This window comes from Myxine glutinosa, chromosome 14, assembly GCF_964187855.1.
Source record: "Myxine glutinosa chromosome 14, kmMyxGlut1.1, whole genome shotgun sequence".
Lineage (NCBI taxonomy): Eukaryota > Metazoa > Chordata > Myxini > Myxiniformes > Myxinidae > Myxine > Myxine glutinosa.
The window spans coordinates 29,785,401-29,802,659 of NC_136274.1; the positions used below are offsets into that span (position 1 = coordinate 29,785,401).

Here is a 17,259-nt window from a genome sequence, read left to right on the forward strand (position 1 = left end):
AACTCCCCGTTCTTAAAGGCGTCCACGTAATGAACTTTCCTCCCCGGACTAACCATGAACTCCACATTCCTTAAGGCGTCCATGTAGGGAATACTCCGCTGGGCCTCCCAAAAAAGTGCTAAGAGAGGTTTAAATTTGGGGGCTTTGGTCACCACCTCTTAACCGTCATTCAAGAGAAACTAGAAGTGGTTGACGCTTGGTCCAGAGGGAATTAATCTAGGGGATTGTGTGAAATTTTGTTGCTTTATTTTTAAGTGATGACTGTGCCCGTGGGGAACTGATGAGTTGGGGGGGGGGGGGGGTGAGTTATCTGGTTTGTTTATCCAAGTTGGCCGGCAAAGAAAGTTTTCGCTGGGTTCAAACTTTCTTTCTTGAAGGGGGGGAGTGTTACATATTTATGTGACTGTATGTGAATTACTATTCAGGTCTTTGCTTATCAAGGTGTAGTCGATTAAGGGTTGTTGTGATTAAAGGGTCAGGAGCCCTTCTGGGAAAAAGGAGACCGGAAACGGAAGAAGAAAAGACACGAGGTCCGGGAGAAGCGATGATTCTTCTTCTTCCTCGCCCAGCTCCGACGAGAGTTGGGATCAATATTGAGCAGCGTGGAAAAGCTGCGTTCCCAAGCCCGTCTGGCGAGAGGAGTTACCGGGACGTGCAACTACCCTTTTGACACGTCAAGTTGACGTGGGGCCGTGCACAGACCCAGCGTCCGGCACAGATCGCCGCACCGTCTACAAGGACGCGTACGGGTCGCACTTTGGGGCCTCGCGCGCGTTGCAAGCGGCGCTTGCTTTGCCCGCTTTGCTTGGCCAAGAGGTGTGCGCTGCAGCCGTGGTTCCCGGTACGGTACGTGCCCGGTGGAAGCACGTCCACCCGGGGTTCGTTCAACCGCCCGTGTGCGGCGAAGCCGACCATAACCTTGTTCAGGAGGGGCCCAGAGACATTGTGAGGGACAGAGACCAAAGGGGTCGGGAGTGGGGAAAGGGGACACACATATATAAGATGGCCATCTTAATCATCTCGGGGATTGATTGTTGATTGTGGATTGTTGCTGGTTGTTGATTGTTGATTCCTTGGGGGAATATATTATTGATTACTCGGAATCCTTGGTGTGGGGTTTCTTATGGACTGGAAGTCATCTTGATTGCGTTACGAAAGCGTATAAATCATATATCTTTCTGGCGGGGTGCCTCCCACGGTCCGGGGGTCACCGAGACCAGGTAGTTACCGGGAGGACCACGTAACATATTCAATCGATCGAATAATCGATGGCACCTGTCTGGGTCACCTGTCCAGGTGTGCGGTCATGCTGCTGCGGTGCTCCGGCACCTCAATGCATCTGAGACGAAGCTTCGCTCCGCAACAGTTATTATTAAAACAAAACACCCACGTTCACAATCGGTTTATTTATTGCGTTTTGTGTGACCCGAAGCTTCGATATGTCTTGGGAGCGATATTGTAACAGTACTATTGCGGTGTTGAGCTCTTTCACGAGCCTCGATTCAGTATCCAAAAAAAAAAAAAAAAAAAAAAATTGCAGTGTTGAGAACCCACACTTGTAAATATGACATCATTAAAGGTTAAAGGTAGCACCCCATAGATAGGCCACAAGCAACAGGTAGGTCACCTTAGGACTTCAGTTATTCCTTCGTATGTGTTTCGATAAGGCCATTTTCCAATAGTTGAATCTGCGTTGTGCCAATCAAATAAGAATAGGCCCCCTTGCGTTCATTCCATCCATTTTGCCAGCCTCCCTCCAAGCGACGCCTTTAAGCGCTAGCCATCGCCCTCGCCCTTTAGGGCCAGCGGCGTGTGCAACCTCGCTGGGCTTCCACCCAAATCAGCAGCCTTCGCTGCCCTTGAGCTTGAGCTCGCTCAAACGCCGCCATAAGCCACGAGGTGAAGCCCGGAAAAAGGGGGCGGAGTGCCAGGAAGAAGGTGTGGCCACGTCACCCAACCATCAGGGCGGAGCCGGTAAGCCCTCACCAGCCAACCAGGGCTGAAGTGACATCGCCTGACAGGTGTGGCTTTTGGGGTCGCGGAGCGATCGCTGGCTGGATTATAAAAGCGTGCGCACAAAGCCCTTTTACAGGACTTGTTGGGAGAGCACACTGGTAACAGCACTGCAAGGACGAATGTGCTTGATCGTGGTTGAAAGGACTTGCACAATTGGCGCTTGCGTACGGGACATTGGAGACGGGGCGTTTGGCGCGAGTCGTGCAACTATTACGTACGCCGCCAGGATACCAGCCTTCCCCCCGTGATATAATTGTCCGTTCGCGTTACACTGTGAAGAGCTGCCTGCCGGGTTTTCCATCACCTGGACCGGAGCCGGACTGGAGCCTGGACGCGCTGGTAACCATCAACCTGTTCCTCTACAATCCCTGTGTGAGTGACTGTGTGTGAGATGGGCCCGTTTGTCCAGGGAATAAGTTAAGCCTTTAATTAAGACTGCCCTGTGTGCTTTTCCTTCCTCTTCCTTTCTTGTACCTTCTTTCGTTTCCTCTTCTTTCTGTACATTTGTAATAAATTGCCTTGTTCTTCCTGGTTTCCTCTTATCCGATCGCATCCGTCTTTTCTCTAATTGGGTAAGCGTGGCACGATTCGGAACCGCTATAATCGGGTCTAGTCACCTGTTAACAGCTCGTATGCGGATTGCTATCCGCTCGGCATATTCCATTAATATCCGTGGTTCGAGCGGGAGTTATTCCCTTGCTTTACGGTCGGTGGTAGTAATTAGGTAATAGGACTAAGAATCGACCAACTACCCTATTTACCACCGACCGGAAGGAATGTTATAACTTTCAGGACTCGCGTCGGCCAGATCAAAGACAAGGGGATTAACCCCCCCTTGATAAGGGGAGAGCCGACGTTCGAGATCCGCAACAATTGGTGTCGGGGAGTGGGATTTGGACCCGAACCAAATTTTTTATCCGTTGGACGAAATTTGGTATAAATTTTATTAAAACATCTAAATTAAATCGTGCCATGGATAGCCAAGGCGATCGGATGCCGGTGGGGGTAGATGAGGAAGGGTTAGAGTCAACCCAGGACCCCCGGGAAGAAGTGAGACAATTGGGAGGAATGGAGGAGGAAATTAATGAGGGTGCAGCAGAAGAGGGTGCAGGCGAACAAAATGGCGGCGCCTCACACATGGCAACGAGGGCCGCGCCCGCTGCGCAATTGGGAGGGATGGATATGCAGGCCCTCATTGCGCAGCTGCAGGCAGCCCTACAAATGGGGTTGGAAAACCAAATTGGGGGATTGAGTAAGGAGATGGAAAAGAACAGGGAGCAATTGAGTAACCAAATGAAAGATGGGTTAAGTAATTTGGAAAATAGAATGGGGGAGCAATTGGGAAGTCAAATTTGGGGGTTAGAAAGCAAATTGGGGGGATTAGAAAGCAAATTTGGGGGATTATACAGCAAATTGGGGGGATTAGAAAACAAATTAGGGGGCCAATTGGAGGACGTGGGTGGCCAAATGAAGGAAATGAAGGACGGGTTAACGGGTTGGAAAACAGAATGGCCACCCAGGATAACCAAATGGAAGGAGTGAAGAACGGGTTAACGTGGTTAGAAGACAAGATGGGGGGCCAATTGAGGGAAATGGGGGATCAATCCGCCCGGGAAATAAAACAAATGGGGGATCAGATAGAGGAGGTAAAGAACGGGCTGGAAGGCAAAATGGACGCCCAAAAGAATGAGTTGGAACAAATGAGGGCGGCATCTAAAAGAGAAATGGGAGAGATGGGGGAGGATATAAGGCGCGGGGTGAGCGAAGAGGTCGCGGGGGTACGCGACGAGGTAAAGTGGGGTGAGGAGCGTGTGGAGAAGGAAGTGAGAAAGAGTACGGCTAGGTTACAGGGGGGTATAGAGGAGTTGACGCGGGAAGTAGAGAAGCTGACAGTGGGACAAAAGGAGTTAGGGGAGCAAGTAGGTAAGAACACAGCTGTGATAGGGGGGCTGAAATCAGCACAGAAAGAAATAAAAAAGGAGCTTATAGCAATGAAAAAGGAATGTCAGATGGTACACGAGGGGCTGACGAAGAGGTTGGACGAGGTGGTAGAGAGACGTTGGGGGCGAAAGAACAAGAGATCAGAAACCATATAGACGACCAAGGTGGCCTTAGAAGAAGAACTTGTGGGGGCGCACCGGGAAATAGAGGGGGTGAAACAAAAGTTGGAAGAGGTGGAAGAAGGGGTGAGTGAAATTAAAGAGACGTAGGGAGACCAAGAATGAAATAAAGGAGGAGGTGATGGAATTGGTACAAGGTCTGTGCTCACATCGTGATGACGTACTTGCTAACCAAATAAAGAGTTTGCAGGTGGCGGAGGGGGAGCGAAGAGGAAGAAGCGCCGAGGTGAGTGGTGATATGATCGGAAATGTATATGGTGCGAGGGGAGGTTCAGCGAGCTTGGGGGTTGGTATAGACCCGGGCGTTTGTGAGAGGCCAATGGTAAGGTGTGCGACTGGTCCGGAGGGTGTGGAAAGAGTGTGCGCAGGGATGTCCGACCATGGGGAGTGTGAGGTGTTGGTGAGCCGGGGTGTGCGAGAATGGAGTGGGTAAGCGGGTTGCGAGGAGGCGACCCAAGCATCGACACCGACAGGGGTAGTCTTTAGAGGGACGGGGGACGCACGCAAGCCCCCCGGAAATAGTGCACTGTGGGGGCCCGAACGGTTCGGCCCCGCGTTAATTCCGCAGGGAGCGACGCACGGGGTCCGGCCTTCGGGCGGCCATAAGGTTCCACTCGCACCATATGACGGCAAGAATGATTTGAGGGTGTACCTGGCGCAGTTCGAACATGTGTGTAGGGGAAACGGTTGGAATCCGGACGAAGGTGGAGTACACCTCGTGGGGGCACTGCGTGGCGCAGTGGCGGAGGTTCTGACAGCCTTACCACCGGGTGCCATCACCCTGCCAGAACTCCGCGCGGCCTTAATTAATCGATTCGGCGTTGAACAGCAGAGCGAGCTTGTTAAAGCTCAGCTCACGGTGCGAAAACGAAAGCCCCAGGAGACCATCGGGGAGCTTGTATACGACATTCGCCGCGGTCGGGATTGCACACGCGGACATGGCGGCGGCCTCCCAGGAAAGCCTGGCGCTGGACCACTTCATCCAGGCCTTCCCGGACCCCGAGCTTCGGCAACAACTCGCCATGTGGTGCCCGCGGACTTTGAGCCAGGCGGCCGACGCTGCGGCCCGTTGGGAAGCAGCGAGACCGCTGGCCCGGGGAAGCGAGCGCCACGCATTGGCAGTGCGCCAGGTAGGGCCCGTGGCAGGTGGCGGCCCCCCCAGGGGGCCCGCCCCCGAAAGGGTCCCTGACCTGGAGAGCATGGTCCGAAGGTTGGTGGACCAGCGCCTGGCGGGACCTGGACCATGGCAGGCGGCTCCAGAGGTGGCCCCCGGTAAGCCACGGACAAATGCCCCAATTCGGACTTTTAGGGGGGGCAATTTGGAATTTCGGAGGCACGCACCTTACCAGGTGAGGTGCTATAATTGTAGTCGGCTGGGTCACCGTGCAATAGAGTGTCGAGCTCCGCGCCGGGACGGACTCCGGCAGCCAGAACCATCAACTCCACCTCGTACGGGTCGGATTAACCGACCCCAGACACCGCCCCCGCCAGGGCCCGGGAAACTAGAAGGTGCCGGACATACAGGGCCGTGTTCGGTAGTAGGGGATGGTGAAGCGCCCTCATTGTAGCTGTGTTCGGTAGTAGGGGATGGTGAAGCGCCCTCATTGACGCGACAGGTCATTCATTGTGGCCAAATTGGTACAGGTAGCCTAACAATTCGGGTCTGTGCAAAATTGCCGGCGTGGGGGTAGACGCCGTAGTGGACACAGGAGCAAGCGCCACGATCATCAGCCCTGTGATCCTCGATTCGAGTGCAGACGGCTGGGATAAAGTCCAGCGTCTGGAAAATTATAGTTTGCAGCTGGCTACCGGGGTAACGGCCCCGATCATAGGGCGGGCGTGGTTTTGTAACCCTCAAGTTAGGGTCGGTAAAGAGGGAAATAGAAGTTTGGGTGGCGGAGGTGTGTGACCCATGCTTAATAGGGCTGGATTTGTTGACTGCCAGCGGTTGTAAAATCGATTTGTGCCGGGGGACCCTGCAAGTGGGAGTAGAGGAGCTACCATTGGATGGGGTGAGCACGGCCGAGAGGACGGAGCTGGAGGCTTCTGAGGCCGTGACCATCCCTCCAAGGGCCGAGGCCATAGTGCCGGCCCGATGGTTAGCTCGCCCAACATGGCAGGAGTTCTGCGGCCTAGTCGAACCGGTGGCAGCGCAGTCCATCCCGGGTTTAATCGTGGGCCGCACCCTTGTAAAAAACGGACGGGCCAGTGGTGGCTGTCCGAGTGATTAATATTAGTGCAGAACCACGCACTATAGTAAGGGGCACGAAGATAGCCGGCTGCACCCCAGTTAACGAAGTCGCGCCAGTGAGGGACGAGAACGTCCAGCCGAGCCGGCCCCGGAGGGAGTCTTTAGTGAACAGTAGGAATTGGCCAATCCCATTTGTGAGGGCGGACACCCACCACAATGTGAGAGTGGACACCCACCACATTGTGAGAGCGGACTCCCATCACAATCGGGAAAATGAGAAATTTGCGAGAGCGGACACCCACCACATTGTGAGAGCGGACACCCACCACAAACGGGACTAGGGGTGGAGGTTCCCTCTGAGAGAACTTCCTGGCTGGTGATAGTCCCTGATAAATTTAAGAACATCATATTACAGCAGGTGCATGGTACCCGCTCCGGCGGCCATTTGGGCAGGACAAAGACAACATCTCGGGTCCGCCGGAGGTTCTCTTGAGTGAATATGGGGCGTGACATACAGGACTGGTGTCGGAGATGCGACGCCTGTACTGCCAAAAAGGGACCAGCACGGAGGATGAGGGCCCCCCTTCAATTACACCAGGTGGGGGCCCCCCTTGAGCGGGTGGCTATGGATATTCTAGGACCACTACCCCGCACCCGCCAAGGTAACAAGTACATCCTCGTTGTAATGGACTATTTCACCAAGTGGCCGGAGGCCTATGCCCTCCCCAACCAAGAAGCCGGGGTGGTGGCACAGGCCTTCGTGGAAGGATTTGTATATCGGCATGGGATTCCAGAGGAGCTGCACACCGACCAGGGCCGAAATTTTGAAAGGCAATTACTAAAAGATGTGTGCAGACTCCTGTCAATTCGAAAAACCAAAACAACGCCCTTAAGACCACAATCTGACGGGATGGTGGAACGGTTCAATCGAACCTTGATCCAACAATTGGCATTGTTCACCACCACCCGTCAGGATGACTGGGACGAACATCTCCCGTATTTGTTAATGGCCTACCGAACCAGCCAGCACGGGGCCACCGCATGCAGTCCAGCGTTGCTTATGTATGGGCGGGAGTTGCGGGCTCCCGCCGACTTGCTATGCGGTCCCGTGCCAGACACCACTGATATCCCGCCGAGGGAGGGCTATGCACGTCACCTAGAGGAAGGCATGGAGAGGGTCCATGCCTTCGCCCGCCGCCAGCTCCAGCTGGCGGAGGCCAAGATGAAGCGCAGGTACGACCACCGGAGCCAGGGGAGTCAGTACACTCCGGGGATGAAGATTTGGTTCTTCAATCCCCGAAGGCGGAGGGGTAGGTGCCCCAAACTCACCTCTCCCTGGCAAGGCCAGGGGGTCGTCCTGTCGCAAGTCTGTGACGTGGTCGTTAAGATCAAAATGGGGCCACGAGCCCTCCCTCGGATCGTCCACACCGACCGGTTAAGACCCTACACCGGCGAGCAGGCGCCCTCATGGATCACCTCGGCTTTAGATGCCGAGGCAGGACCCAGTACCTCACATGACGGGGGCTCATAGTGCAAGAGGACTGGGGGGTGATAGTTGGGAGATAATGCCCGATGTAGAGGGATGGTAAATCTACCATCCCTCACATCTTTTGGGGCGAAGGAGCTATAGGATTATGGGATTTGGCGGTGTGAACTAGCCAGGGAGGGCTAGGATAATGTTTAGGATCTAGAAATGACTTTAGGAGACTTGAGATTTAAGTAGTGAGATTGTACAAGTAGTGGGGATGTAGGGAGATTAGATGGATGATAATGACGAGGGAGTGCTTACTACAAGGGATGACGGGAAGCACTAGTATTAGAAGGGAGTAGATAGCTAGATGGTGCTGTGTGTATGAGCTTGAGGTTTAGGCAGAAATGAGGAATTGTGAATGGAAGTCCTTGTTGTGCTGGTGAGCAAATGAAGCAATGCTCGTGAATGATGTGTGTGTGTAATTGTGGGAACCACCGTGTGCATGAGAGTCCTGGTAGTGCTGGTGAGCAAATGAGGAATTGAGAGGCAATGCTCGAGAATAATGTGTGTGTGTGTGTGTGTGTGTGTGAAAGTGTATGAGTGGAGTATTGAGGATGTGTGTAATGGCAATGAGTGCATTGGCTTGCATGGTGTGCAAGTGGAGAATGGTTGTGTGGAATAAATGGTGTGGAGTGAGTAGTGTGGAATGCATGGCGTGGAGTGTATGGTGCGAAGGAGTGAATGGGGGAAGGATGGACCCCTTCACGAATACCCGGGGAGGGTAGTTTAAAAGTAGGTAGCGGGAGTAGGTAAATCTGGTTGGATATTGACATCTGTGGTGCGTGTAGTTGCAAAGTATTGTTTTGTTGGGTGCATAAGTGAAGTGGAATGGCTGGGCGTGTGTGCCTGTTAGTGCGTGTGGTTATTGAGCACTCCGCCACTGGTAGTCTGTCGGCCAGGTGAGGCCGCAGGTAGGCTCTGGGAGCCAGGTAGAGTTGTGTAGAGTTCAGTGGGGCCCGAGGATCCATGGAAAGGACCTGGGTTGCCCGATGCCGAGAGGGGGCATAGAGGGGGCAAGTGCCAGGGAGGGCCTTCCCCAGGTAGATTAGGGTGAGGAGCTAAGCAAGCTCGGGTGGCGACGTTCAGTGGCGGAGGTGCGCGGGTAAGTAGACCTGCTGGGAGAGCCACACGACTCAGCCCAGAAATTGTGCGAGGGCACAGTATAGAAAAATGGGGGGAGTGAGACCCCAAATTGGGAGAGCGCCACAGTATGGTCAATGGGAATTGGTTGTTAGAACCATATAGAGTAAATATGGCCAATGGATTGGCAGGGCAAGAACCGGGTAGAGTAAAGAGTTAATGTCATTTCGAAGTATAGTTAGGAGAAAATCTCTTCGCACCATCCGCATCCACTCACCGAGGTGATAGGACTCCACACCAGGTTTTGGCAGATGTTTGGAAGGTAAAGACGCATCATGACGGAATTTGGCATTGTGTGTGATTCCATCCCTTCCTTCTTGGGAGGGATTGGGGACGAATTTGGTTTAGGGGAGATATGGGTGACGAGACGGTAGAGACGGATTTGTAAATTGTAAATTGTGTAAATACGGGGAAGGGCAAGGGTAGTGTAGGCTGACATGGGGGGTGACGTACGAGTAGGGACGAGCTTTCTCGGCTCGCTCCTCCGTGCCCTTCATGTCGCATTGCCTTGTTTTGGTGTGTACCCCTGCGCCCTTGCCCCGTTAACCTCTACTTTGTCTGCCTCCCCACTCATGGACCATGGTCTTTTGTGCGAGGGGAGTGTGCAGGTGCCCTGAATTGTGCGGCCGCACTCCTTCTGCCTGCACCTTGCTGCCTGCCTGCCTGCACCGGTACACCCTATGGACCACACGTTCTGTGGCCTGGCACCTATGGACCGCACGTTCTGTGGCCTGGCACCTATGGACCGCACGTTCTGTGGCCTGGCACCTATGGACCGCACGTTCTGTGGCCTGGCACCTATGGACCACACGTTCTGTGGCCTGGCACCTCTGCTGGGACAGACCATTGTTGCCAGCAGTATCTGGCTTGCGGACAACTGTTTTAAGTGGCATCAATGCCCAGCAGTCGGACCACTTGAGTTGGCCCTGCTGGCCATAAATAAAAAAGCGGACGCGGGTTGTGCCCTTTTTATTAATTAAGCCAGCAAGTAATAAGATCAAGCGCAGATCCATCGGCCCAGCAGAGAAGCACAAGACGTCATCATTTAATAATTTTTGAAATGTTTTTGTGCATTTTCATGATGGTGCTTTTTGTGTGCATTTTATTATTTAGGTGCATATGGGTGTATGGTGTATCGGTGCAGTGCATTGTGATTGGCATTTTCCTCTTCTCAAAAGTTCTTTTTCTTTTTCCCACAAAAGACAGGTCCTGGGTTGTAGTGTAAATAATTAGTAGTGTATTGTAAATAATGCTCCCCACCAGCTTAAATGTTTAGTTTGAAAACCATTCCGTAATTCAGTTAATTGTGGGCGTGAGTCAGTTAGGTAGGACGCAACGCAGCAGGGGGGACATATCGAGTGTTAAAACTGTCGCACTCAGGGTAGTAGGTTAAAAGTAGAGGGTAAGCACACCTAAGTGTCACACTAATTGTTAAAAGATAGTCCTGATGTTTCGGCTCGGGCCGAGCCTGGCAAAAGGAGGGGTGAAGTGTTGCGGTTTTGAGAACCCACACTTGTAAATATGACATCATTAAAGGTTAAAGGTAGCACCCCATAGATAGGCCACAAGCAACACGTAGGTCACCATAGGACTTCAGTTATTCCTTAGTATGTGTTTAGATAAGGCCATTTTCCAATAGTTGAATCTGCGTTGTGTCAATCAAATAAGAATAGGCCCCCTTGCGTTCATTCCATCCATTTTGCCAGCCTCCCTCCAAGCGACGCCATTAAGCGCGAGCCATCGCCCTCGCCCTTTAGGGCCAGCGGCGTGTGCAACCTCGCTGGGCTTCCGCCCAAACCAGCAGCCTTCGCTGCCCTTGAGCTTGAGCTCGCTCAAACGCCACCATAAGCCACGAGGAGAAGCCTGGAAAAAGGGGGCGGAGCGCCAGGAAGAAGGTGTGGCCATGTCACCCAACCATCAGGGCGGAGCCGGTAAGCCCTCACCAGCCAACCAGGGCTGAAGTGGCATCGCCTGACAGGGGTGGCTTTTGGGCTCGCGGAGCGATCGCTGGCTGGATTATAAAAGCGAGCGCACAAAGCCCTTTTACAGGACTTGTTGGGAGAGCGCACTGGTAACAGCACTGCGAGGACGAATGCGCTTGATCGTGGTTGAAAGGACTTGCACAATTGGCGCTTGCGTACTGGACATTGGAGAGGGGGCGTTTGGCGCGAGTCGTGCAACTATTACGTACGCCGCCAGGATACCAGCCTTCCCCCCGTGATATAATTGTCCGTTCGCGTTACACTGTGAAGAGCTGCCTGACGGGTTTTCCATCACCTGGACCGGAGCCGGACTGGAGCCTGGACGAGCTGGTGACCATCAACCTGTTCCTCTACAATCCCCGTGTGAGTGACTGTGTGAGACGGGCCCATTTGTGCAGGAAATAAGTTAAGCCTGTAATTAAGACTGCCCTGTGTGCTTTTCCTTCCTCTTCCTTTCTTGTACCTTCTTTCGTTTCCTCTTCTTTCTGTATATTTGTAATAAATTGCCTTGTTCTTCCTGGTTTCCTCTTATCCGATCGCATCCGTCTTTTCTCTAATTGGGTAAGCGTGGCATGATTCGGAACCGCTATAATCGGGTCTCGTCACCTGTTAACAGCTCGGATCGCGGATTGCTATCCGCTCGGCATATTCCATCAATATCCATGGTTCGAGCGGGAGTTATTCCCTTGCTTTACGGTTGGTGGTAGTAATTAGGTAATCGGACTAAGAATCGACCAACTACCCTATTTACCACCGACCGCAAGGAATGTTATAACTTCCAGGACTCGCGTCGGCCAGATCAAAGACAAGGGGATTAACCCCCCCTTGATAAGGGGAGAGCCGACGCGAGTCCTGGACACAGACCTGGACAGTCCTGGACACAGACCCGGATTAGACTGGAATTGTGATCAAGTGTGTGCGAGTGTTAAGCTTTTGTTTATCTGATAAAATCTGCAGATTTCATTTATCAATCATTTTGGGAATTCAAATGGTTAGTGTCATGTTAAAACTTGATGCGCAGTACATATGGCGTTGACGTCACGGCCCACATTTTTGCAGGGATTAGGGTACCTCGGAATTTGGCACCTGCACAATCCCACCTCACCTCTTGGTACCTCTTCGTTTTGCCAAGTACTGCATTCACCTCATGAGGACACTTCCTCAATCCATCGTCTTGTCAATCAACCCTTCCATGAGCCTCGACTTGATTAAAAAGTTTGTACTTTACACTCGTCACGAAACATCTCCAACATATTATTTACTGTCGGTGATCTGTAAAAATAATAAAAACAATCATGACAAAAACAATACCATTACTATAATTTTATGACTAAATTGTGAGGCTTGATAAAAAAATTATTATTATAATAACAATATGTTGATGTTCCCACCTTTTGCAGTTTTCCTCACAAATCAAGGATAATGGACACCTGTTTCACGTAGTTAGTTCCTCCAGCATCCATCCATGCACAGCTGTATAAGTACGGCAGGGTAAGCTGGGTAACTACGGCAGGGGTAAGTACGACAGGTTAAGGAAATACGGCCGGGTAAGTGCGGCAGGGGTAGTAAATACGGCCGGGTAAGTGCGGCAGGGTAAGTGCGGCAGGGTAAGTGCGGCAGGGTAAGTGCGGCAGGGTAAGTGCGGCAGGGTAAGTGCGGCAGGGTAAGTGTGGCAGGGTAAGTGCGGCAGGGTAAGTGCGGCAGGGTAGGTACGGCAGGGTAGGTACGGCAGGGTAAGTGCGGCAGGGTAAGTGCGGCAGGGTACGTGAGGCAGGGTACGTGTGGCAGAGTAAGTACATACGGCCGGGTAAGTGCGGCAGGGTATGTAAATACGACAGGGTAAGTGCGGCATGGTAAGCGCGGCATGGCAAGCGCGGCATGGCAAGCGCAGCATGGCAAGCGCGGCATGGTAAACGCGGCATGGTAAACGCGGCATGGTAAACGCGGCATGGTAAACGCGGCATGGTAAGTACGGCATGGTAAGCGCAGGATGGTAAGTGTGGCATGGTAAGCGCGGCATGGTAAGCGCGGCATGTTAAGTACGGCATGGTAAACGCGGCATGGTAAACGCGGCATGGTAAGCGCGGCATGGAAGTACGGCAGTGTAAAGGCGGCATGGCAAGCGCGGCATGGTAAGCACGGCATGGTAAGCGCGGCATGGTAAGCGCGGCATGGTAAACGCGGCATGGTAAGCGCGGCATGGAAGTACGGCAGTGTAAAGGCGGCATGGCAAGCGCGGCATGGTAAGCGCGGCATGGTAAACGCGGCATGGTAAACGCGGCATGGTAAGTACGGCATGGTAAACGCGGCATGGTAAACGCGGCATGGTAAACGCGGCATGGTAAACGCGGCATGGTAAACGCGGCATGGTAAGCGCGGCATGGTAAGCGCGGCATGGTAAGCGCGGCATGGTAAGCACGGCATGGTAAGCGCGGCATGGTAAGCACGGCATGGTAAGCGCGGCATGGTAAACGCGGCATGGTAAACGCGGCATGGTAAGCGCGGCATGGTAAGCGCGGCATGGTAAGTGCGGCATGGTAAGCGCGGCATGGTAAGCGCGGCATGGTAAACGCGGCATGGTAAGCGCGGCATGGTAAGCGCGGCATGGTAAGTACGGCAGTGTAAAGGCGGCATGGCAAGCGCGGCATGGTAAACGCGGCATGGTAAGTACGGCAGTGTAAAGGCGGCATGGTAAGCGCGGCATGGTAAGCGCGGCATGGTAAGTTCGGCAGGGTAAGTTCGGCAGGGTAAATAAGGCAGTGTAAGTGCGGCAGGGTAAGTGCGGCAGGGTAAGTGCGGCAGGGTAAGTACGCAGGGAGCGGTACTGTACTCACGGACACACACGTTGCACCACTAGTCCCTCGATACACAAGGCTGGCACGACACAGGTCACGTAGACGTAACACTTCCTCGTTTCGACGTTTCCCCCTCAGTGTGCTTCTTCTTCTTATTTCGGTGTTAATGGGGTTTTCAGTCACGAGGCTCTATATACGCCACGCAACGTAACACTTCGGCTGAAGCAAACAAGTACGAGGGACTTCATATTGTTTACCCCGTTTCTTTCATGAATTTTAAACTCGATTTAGATTTTTCAATTTTAAAATCCGACCTTAGTGCCCGTTTGGCTGCCTGATAGTGATAGCGATGACATTGATAGTGATGATAGTGTTCGCAGGCCTCATTGCGTCCAATGCCCGCGTGGGCAGGGATCCAGCACTAAGAGTTCAGTCGAGAATACCGAAAGGTAATCAGAACGCTTTAGGCATTTTATCACCTTGACGTCTGGAATGCAAATGTCAACCGCTGTTCTCGCTCGTGCAAGGTCCTTGGAGCCATCCGTGTCGACATGTAAATGATTGACTCCAAACCGTGCTGATATATTGCACGGCCTGGTTACACATTGTCGGATTTCCTACATAGATCCAGGTGAATATGAGGAGTTTCTCGAGTCCTGGAGGCCAAATTGCCACTTTGTTCAAGGGATTAATCGGTAAAGAATCCAAATACATTTCTTTATTGCTGCCCTCACATACACAAGTCCAAAAGGTAGTGGGATCGAGAATCTGCCAAGAGCTTGATACTCCCAAAAGTCTGAGAACAACACTTTACCTATGTAGACAGGCCTAGCACAGCGGATAAGCTCTCATACTTTAACAAATTGTGCATTTTTTGAGAAAAGCATGAAATTTCTAGCATAGTTAGTATATACAATAAGGTTTATTTTCAGATGTGGAGGGAAGTCAGATTTGACCTCTGAGGACCGTGAGAGGTCAAATCCAAAATGGCCGCCAGTCCACCGGGTGTAATGTTCAAACGCGCTTATAGGTGTCATTTCCAACTAAATTGGGGATGCCCATTCATTTGGTGATACTTTTGAGATCGCCAGAACTCAAGGACATGCATTTAGGTCACGGTCAAGGTCAAATTACGTTAAATATCTATTTTTATGATCCTGCAGTTGGGACTGCTATTGGAAAAAGTTCATTTGAGCTTTTCAAACTTTATTTTTTCAGGTACAGGTATAGATAGGTACAGAACATCCAAAGACCAGAAAGGATGAAAAAAAAAGTGTTTACACTGCAAGGAATGATGCAATAACCTCTGAAAATATAACTGTAGTTAACCAAGTATGTCCACCAAAGCTTACATTAAATCAAGTGCAATGATGAAAATTGGTAATGATCTAAATCTAACAGTTTCCAGAACAGAAGCACAGTGCAGTGCACTTGAATGCAGCTTTGGCACACTTGCAGCGTCCAGTGCACCATTTCTTGCAGCCACAGTCGATCAATTCATGGCACGATTTTGATGCTTCAGGAAGAATGGTCCAAAGAGGCTGCCACCCAGTTGTCTCCTTTGTCCAGCCCCAGTCAGGTGGGTCTGGCATCTCTGGATCCATGACCAATGCCTGGTTACAACAGTTGGCCTGGTAGCAAGTGTGCTTGATGTGCTGCTTGAGTGTTGCCTGGGTTGGAGGAATGTTCTCTAGAGTTCTACACTTCTGTGTGAAGAGCTGTTTCCTGGCATCATTCACTTCCGTGCTCTCACTGGTTCTATCGTACGTCAGCACCACAAATCGCTCTAGCAGTAACATTGAGCCTTCACTGGCCTCACTTGGCATGCCTAGGAGTTCATTGAAAGCATCATTCACCTCTGGGCATCCCCAATTTAGTTGGAAATGACACCTATAATGTTTTTCTACACTATTTGCTTCCAAAATTAAGCGCGTTTGAACATTAGACTCGGTGGACTGGCGGCCATTTTGGATTTGACCTCTCACGGTCCTCAGAGGTCAAATCGGACTTCCCTCCACATCTGAAAATAAACCTTATGGTATGCACTAACTATGTTAAAAATTTCATGCTTTTCTCATAAAATGCACAATTTTTGTGTTTATCTGCTGCACTAGCCGGTTCAGTGTTGTATATATATATATTTTAACCCTATCAAAAGTAATTCCTGGAAAGGACACATCCAGGGAAGCTTTAATGGAAGTACCATAGATTGTTATCGGTTTGGTATTGGCCTTCCTTTTGCAGGTGAAAAATATGAATTTGGACTTGGGTCCAGAAATCCTGAAACCCAATTGTTGGGCCTCCTGCTCGATCCTGCAGATATCTGCCATCCAAAAAGAAAAAGTGAGGGTTCTTATTCCGAGTCCATTTGGCAATGTCGGCCGCAAATAAATATATCCTGCTATGGGACCCTGAAGGAGAGGCGGCACCATCTATCATTATGTTAAAAAGGGTGGTACTTGGCTTCCATCGGAAATACCATTATCCATGGGAAATACAGAGGACAGGGCTTGGCCTACTCTCACTTGAAGGATCTGTTGGACAGGAATTCACGGATCCACGAGAACATTCTGCCATTGATACCCAGTGGCTATATCTTGTAAAGGAGGCCTTCTTTGGGGTATACACATCCTAAATCAGATTGTGACATTATAGCCGGTTTCGTTGTGACATCGCTGATGTATTTAGTTGTTTTTTGGGGGTTTTTTGTATACAAGATCGAGGCTCGTGAAAGAGCTAACATTGATCACAAAAAGACAAACTGACACATAAAACATATGATAAAGGGAGTGGGAGGCAAGTTGGAGAGCAGGGACATCGGGAGATCTGTGGGAGAGAGATGGCTTGAGGGGAGGAGGCATGGGAAGGGAGGGGGGGGGGGAGGTAAAAAAAACAAAAACACATGGACACTGCTATGTCTTCCAGGAAAGAAGTCGGTATTTCAAAAAAGTGTATCTGGGGTGAATTAGCGGGGGTAGAAAAGATCAAGGTTTTGGATGGGGGAAGATAAGAGATGGTGGTGAACAGCTGTTTTAAAGACCTGGAGGGAGGAGTGGGATTGAAGGGAGTGAGGGAGTTTGTTCCAGAGGCGGGAGAAAAGGGGAATGAAAGAGTGAAGGTGAGCAGAGAGCCGAGATTTCGGCAGTTTAACCATCAGAGGGTGGCTGGCAGATCTTGTGCGACCTGCAGGAATATTTGGGGGACAGAGCCCAGAGAGAGCTGGGGGGGGGCAAGGCCGGAGAGGAGAGACGGAAAGACCACCAACCTGCCTGCGGTGATTGAGTGAAAGGCCCTCGGAGATAGTTTCATCGCGGGAGATTCCAATGATTCTGAAAGCTTAAGATGATTCTGAAAGTGATTCTGAAAAGTGAATTCTGATTCCAATGATTCTGAAAGTTAACTTCTTAAGAATCACTTAAGAGTACACTTTCGTTAAAAAGAATCACCCCAAAAAAATAAAGAAGTTAACTTTGCCCCATGAGCA

At 51.4% G+C, this 17,259-nt stretch overlaps 1 protein-coding gene across 2 annotated transcripts in view; it reads right to left on the reverse strand.

The window, feature by feature from the left end:
• The window catches only part of LOC137439553 (inositol polyphosphate 5-phosphatase OCRL), a 64,939-nt gene extending 52,439 nt beyond the window's left edge, over window positions 1-12,500 (reverse strand). For both annotated transcript variants that reach the window (XM_078768073.1, XM_078768074.1), the window contains exon 1: window positions 12,372-12,500. The gene's annotated coding sequence lies outside the window, so the exon portion shown is untranslated. The remainder of the gene's footprint in view (window positions 1-12,371) is intronic.
• Window positions 12,501-17,259: the final 4,759 nt, after the last annotated feature.